The sequence below is a fragment of the Papaver somniferum genome, chromosome 9, assembly GCF_003573695.1.
Source record: "Papaver somniferum cultivar HN1 chromosome 9, ASM357369v1, whole genome shotgun sequence".
NCBI classification, from domain to species: Eukaryota; Viridiplantae; Streptophyta; class Magnoliopsida; order Ranunculales; family Papaveraceae; genus Papaver; species Papaver somniferum.
The window spans coordinates 14272091-14278923 of NC_039366.1; positions in this window are offsets into that span (position 1 = coordinate 14272091).

Consider the following 6833-nt stretch of genomic DNA (forward strand, 5'->3'; position numbering starts at 1 on the left):
TTTTGACAATTGAGGAAGCAATTTCACTATTGCTCTTACTCTCAATTTCTTGTTTTGACCATTGAGGAAGCAATTGTATTGCTCTTACCCTCAATTTTTGTTATATTTGAGGAAGCGATCGACTATTGCTCTTACCCTCAAATGCTCTCATGAATCACTTATTAGGAAGTGATCCTTTCTTCCTTTTTTTCCCTTTTTTTTTCTTCTTTTTTATTTTCTTGTTCTTCGTGGAGACGTTTTTTTATCTTCATACTTTTTTAACCCTTTTTAGTAAAACCACGAGCAGTTTTCTTTTCTCTTTTTTCCTTATTTTTCTTTGTCAGCAACTTTTCTTCTTCTCTGTTCATCTTTTCTCCAACACTTGATTTGGGTGATAGTCTTCTCAGCAGCTGGAGGTTGAATCCTCTCAACTTCTTAAACATTTTCACTTCACCTTGTCTTCCTAGACTTCATCTTCGTAGACTTCATCTTTTGTTCATCTTTTCTTCACAGCAGAAACTTTAAAGCCCATATGGATCGAGAAATCTTTGATACCATGTTGAATTTTTGATATTTTGTTGATGCTATAATTGTAGCAGAGCAGTATTGGTTTACTTGCAGTGGAGCAAGATTATTTTCTCTCATAAACTCACTGTTCTATTGATGTTTTTGCTCAAGTTTTACAGGTGAACTAGGACGGCCTAAATTATAGGCTTTCAATAGGACTCTCTGGGACTTTGTATAACTCCCCGGTTATTTTACACAAAATTGGTTAAAAAGACCAAAATCAATAATTCCTGGGTGAAATGGACAGTTAGATTTTGATACTGTTTAAATGGACAAAAATGTAAAAATAGGCAGGATGTAACTAGTTTCATCGTGCCCATTTTCAAATATTTTTTCTTATTTTAAATTTACACAGGATGTATCCAGTTTCATCCTTACTATTTTTTAAATTTAAGCTAGGATGAAACCAGTTTCATCCTTACTATTTTTTTTTGGCCATTTCACCCGAACTATTTTTTACTCGTCCACTTGAACCGTGATTTAAAAATATTTGGACAAATGACCCATTTTCCGGTTATTTTATTAAGATTGGAGGCTTGACCGACTGACACAAACATACTCTGGTTTTATCCAGAGATTTATTTTGTTGTCTTTGACTATCTGGTTCACACTTAGAAGACTAGACCAACCCGGAAATTTCTAGAGTTTCTCTAGATATTAGAAAATGCTACAAATTTCATTCGCACTAATTCAAAGTAGTCCATATTGTTGGAGCATTGCTCGGTCAAACTCGCATGCGTTGCTATCTCAAGCATGTTTGCCAATGTTAGTGATCAAAATTATAAGTATTGATTTCTAGTCTCTTATAGCTAAGTCTCGGACTAGGATAGTAAGTGTAGTTGAGCTCAAGGACTTCAATGGTGATTCATCATACAAGTAGAAGATCTACTCAAGGAACCGGTGGAACTTCTCCACAAAAAGGTATGTGGAGACTTGAACTTATCTGTCACTCAAAAGTCTATCTATTCTATCTCCTACTCTTGGAGACAAAACTCGTATGTTATATATATAGACTAGATCATACACATTTGGTATTTCGAGCCAAGTATACCTCGCATATATATATATATATATATATCTCGAAATATGTGTTTGTAAGCTTTTCGCTTCGACCAAGTTTATCTTTACCTAGTGACGAAAGTCATGAATGTTTCAATCACTTTGAAAATTGCTTTGACGAGAAATAGTGTAACAACTTTATAACGTCCTCTAAGAATGTTTCAATGATTGGAATGAGAGTTTAGATTACATAACCAATGGATTCCTTGAACCGAAGTTTTCGAACTTTGTTGATCAAGAGAACCGGAAGTATGGCAAGTGCCAAGTCCGTGAACTCAGTCCGCGAACTGCCGAAATTCTCAAACCCGAAATTTCTGCTGGAGTTGACAAACTACTTGCGTGATCCAAGTCCGCGAACCCAGTCCACGAACCGGCGTAGTTCTCGAACCTAAGAATTTCTGCTGGAGTTTGTAAACTCTATCCGGTGTCTTAAGTCCGCGAACCTAGTCTGCGAACTTGAGAAGGTTATATATCTAAAGATGATTTCTGAACTTAATCTTAAAAGACTAAGGAATGCATTTGCAAATCGTGGATATTAAAGTTCATGAACCGATTTGAATGAATCAAATCATCTTTGCTTCAATTGTGTCTTGTGTGGTTACATAAGATTTCGTTGCAATTAAACAACTCTCTTAACTAGTTCATTTGAGTCAGTTGAACTAGTTATGGTGAAGAAGAACATGGTTGGTATGAAACGCTCATATAGTTAACCTCTTTGGGTAGACTATTGTTGAACCAACAATGTACACGTTTGGGTGCGGTTAACAAACCTAGAAGCGTACAGTCATTTGTGTATGACAAACTAAGTTTTCGATCTAACGATTGAGAAATATTAGCTTGAATCTAAATCAGGTTTTCATCTAACGGTGAATATTGATTGCTTTGTAACTAAGGAAAAACCCTGATTTGAAAGGCTATATAAAGGAGAAATCTAGTATTGTGCAAAACTAATCCCCACACCTTACTTGTGATACTAGTTTGCGTGCTAGAGTCGTTTCTCCTTTAACCTTAGGTTTTCTTCTTCTAAAACCAGGTTAACGACTTAAAGACTTCATTGTGATTGTGAAGTCATGCCGATACTACTTTTATCGTAGTTGTGTGATCTGATCTTGCATCTTCTATCGTAATAGTACAATCATATTGATTGGCTAGAGATCGTGAGAGTTCTCTGATACGCAAGATATAAAAAGTAATCACAAACAACTTCGTCTCATTGTTTGTGATTCCACGACATATTGTTTCGCTACCATACGATCAAGTGCGCAGTATCCTTCTGGGATAAGAGGCGTAGGAAGTACAACTGTACCTTGGATCAGTGGGAGACTGATTGGGGTTCAACTATAATCCAGTCCGAAGTTAGCTCGGAGTAGGCTAGTGTCTGTAGCGTCTTAATACAGTGTGTACTCAATCTGTACTATGTCTCGTGGTTTTTCTGCATCTGCGGTTTCATCGTTAACAAAATCTCTGGTATCTGTGTTATTTCAGTTTCCGCATTATATTGTTTATCTTTATAATTTAAATAATACATGTTGTGCATTTAGATCATCAATTAGATTAATCCAACCTTGGTTGTTGATTATCATTGATTGATCCTTGGACATTGGTCTTTGGTACCGTCCAACTTATTCCTTGTGTTTGATTAGGACTCGCTGATTTCTATTAGCTTGAGTAAATCAAAACAAGAGAGAGATATTAACTCCTTGAGATACTTTTACCTAGATTGAGTCTGACTGTCTAGTTGATTCTCAAGAAATTGTTTCGGAGTTAGTCCATACAGATTGCTAAGCGAAATATTGGGTGATGTTCTTAGACCCCCACTTTTTCATTTAGTATCAGAGCAGGCAAACACGTTCAAGACCTTACAAGTCTGTGTTTGTAGCGATCTGCCTCTATGGACAGTTATGTTATCTCAATAAATGCACCACCAGATCCAGGGATTTCAGAATTCTCTTCCATGACTGATTTTTTAAAATCTGTAGAAGAAATTCTATCTAAACCTCCACCAGGTACAAAGTCCCTTGAAATCTTTTCTGAAATTGAAAAGAAGCTTGAAAGCATGTCGTCTGATGTTTATGTGTATCTCCAGAACGAGAAAGAATCTTTTGAAAGGCTAAATAAAGCTATGGAAAATAACATTTATGAAGAGGTTGACATTGATTCAATCATCAATGAGAACTGTGACTCTTGTCTGGAATCTTCTAACAACCTACTGTTTCTAGTTCAAGAAAAGTCACATGGACACCTCGTCACGAATAAATTTTGTCATTACTCAATCCCTGATAATTTTCCTCATGAACATATCCCGACTGGATGGAAAAAGAGAAATCAGATCTTCAATTCTTAAACATTGATAATATTATTTGATTGTTCTATAACAATTATGTTCTGGTATGGTCAACACCTCATGCTGTAAGAGCTGTTGGAAGGAAGCTCTCTCATGGTGTCATGGTATGCAAACCCTCTTGATAAATGGTACTTGTGTACCAAACACATCCTTAGCCAACACGTGCAGTTCGCCCACCTTGGTTTAGGAACCGTATCACACACGAGTCCTGTTCTCGAACGTGTCGGCTTGTTTGCTTGACATATTAAAAAGGTTTTTCCTTTAGTTCTTGTTCTCTTCACCTTCTTTAGTACGAGAACTTGAGATAAACCCAAACAATTCACTTATCTCTTCCTCCATTTCGTTTTCTTGAACTTTCTTCTAGTGGTTGATAGTTTTGGAATCAGAAGAAGACGGTGCTTCCTGGGTCGAAGACGGTTTGTGTTTCTAAGCTCGTTTGTGTATTTCACCATTAACAACAGTTCACGAACAAAGTAAGTGTCTTGAATCTCTTTTGAAGTTCTTCTCTTCATCATGGAATATAGAAGAACTCGACATATTTGTAGCTCTATCCGACAACCAAGAGACGAAACTTTTTTTGATCCTAGTATAAGTGCTAGTTTTATTAATCCCAAAGCTCGTGAACTGTATTTAGAATTCCTGAACAAAACACCCATTCGTGAACGGGTCTTTGACCCATCTAGAATTAGAGTTCCTCATTTGGATGACTTTTTTAATCATCATCATTGGGGAATCATTCACAGACCCTTAGGTATTGTTCATGCTGAAACAGTTGCTCTGTTTTATGCAAACATTCACGGGGAAAATACTGATGACTACTCCTTCAAAACTATGGTAGGAGGTACGGTTATTACCGTGAACATGGCAACCATCTGATGCTTGCTAGATGTACCCATTGGAGGTGCTAGGTTTCCTCCACCTGAGTATGAGAGACTATCATTAGAAAATCTGTCCAACATCTTGTTTGATCAAAACCTTGTTCGAAATGATGGTAAGGTTTTTGTAAAAGGAGCCAGTTTACATCTTAAAGTTGATGCAAAACTCATTGTGGCAAATATGATGCCAAGCACCTGTGATAGTAATCGTTGGACCAGGGAGCTTACTGAGTTCATTTACCTTATTGTTGAAAGGAGGCAACTTGACTTTTGTGGAATTATCATTAACTCTTTGATTAGTGTCAGACACAGTGACAGGAAACTTGGGTTACCTTGTGTCATTTCAAGGATCTGTGCTAACTCCAATCTTCGGATGATTGGATCCAATATTGGAGGACCAGATGTGCTAAAGATGTCTACTATTGAAAAGATGAGGCCTTCTAGTGTCAGAAACGTCCCAAGAAACCCGTCTGTCTCAGCTACTGACGAAATTGCTATTCTCCGTGAAGAACTTTCCCAAGCAAGAGAAGAAAATGCTATTCTCAGAGAGAAAGTTTAATATGCTGGAGATGCTGTTCCAGAACTCGTGGAAAATTTTTATGAGATTGAAAGGGATCACTATGGGTTGAGTGATTAGTACCTAAACTTTTTATGCTGCTTTCTTTTTCCTTTTCTCGTTGGGTTTGAACTTATCTTTATACTTTATGGGCTGTAATAACTCTTATGTTTAGCTGTTGGATGTTTATCTTTCAAATTAAAGCTTGCTACATAAAATGCCCATATGTTGTCTATTGTTAACTCTTTCACCAGTCAATATGAATATATTGATACAAGATCGATGAACTCTTGACAACATACCCAAAAGTTAAACCTATATTGCCAATCTTTGACGGAAGATAGGTTAAAATCTTTTGTATCCAAAGATTATTTCTATTGTATATGCTTGTGCAAAATAATGAATCCCTGAGTATTCCACGGTATTGATCTTCAATGATCCATCCTTTTTGTATTACCGTGAGGCTCCGTGACGTATCTTATGTTGAGCACGATATAACCAAGTTGACTATTCATGATTAGCTTTGTTGGTTGTTCCGTGAGGTACGTTATGTTGAGCATTTAGAACTAAATTAATCATCTTCTTGGTTATTTAGTTATTACTCCACAAGTTCTCTTGTGTTGAGTATATGAACGATTAAGCCAATCACTCTCTTGTATGGTTGTCTTAGTCGTTGCTCCGTAAGTATACTTATGTTGAGCACAATGAATTAAATTGATCCCTCTTGTGGTTAATTTGATTATGTATTCCGATTAAATTATTCATGTGTTTACTTGTGAATAATTTGATTGTGTTTTGGATATAAAAATCATTCTCTTGGTTTTGATGTCCAATAAAAATCCTTCGTTTCTCTTGAAATTAAGGTCGCTCGTTGTTGTTCTTTCGGGAATGACATCAAATGGGGGAGAGTTCTTTTGGACTTGTGCTTAATGGTCATATCTTGAAAGGTGTGCGGACGTGGAATTTTAGAGGGGTTATCTTGTATCTTTAAACTCCTTGATAAATGTTGTTAGCTTCGGCTATATGATTGCATCTAAATAAGATGATGTGTGTTTCTTTCTCTCAGACATGAAATATCTCTTATGGAAATTTCATTATGATCCCGTTCTTGTACCTTTGCCAATTTTATTGACAAAAAGGGGGATAATTAATATGTAGTTCACACTACAAATACATATGGTTTCCGGATCATTGTGTAATGGGGAGTGGTTTTCATGTGAGATGGAGTATTGACTAAGGGGGAGTGATACATATCACCATAGTATTATTATTGAAGTTGTGATATAATTGTACTTTGATACTCTGTAATAATACTATGACACTGTATAACAATGATCGAGAACGATGCTTTCTCATTGTTATAGCTACGGATCTTCAACGACGGTGAGGCTAAACTTACAACCTTTGGGTTCATTGGAGTACTTGGAAGTGACGAAGATTTCGAGGAATGTTG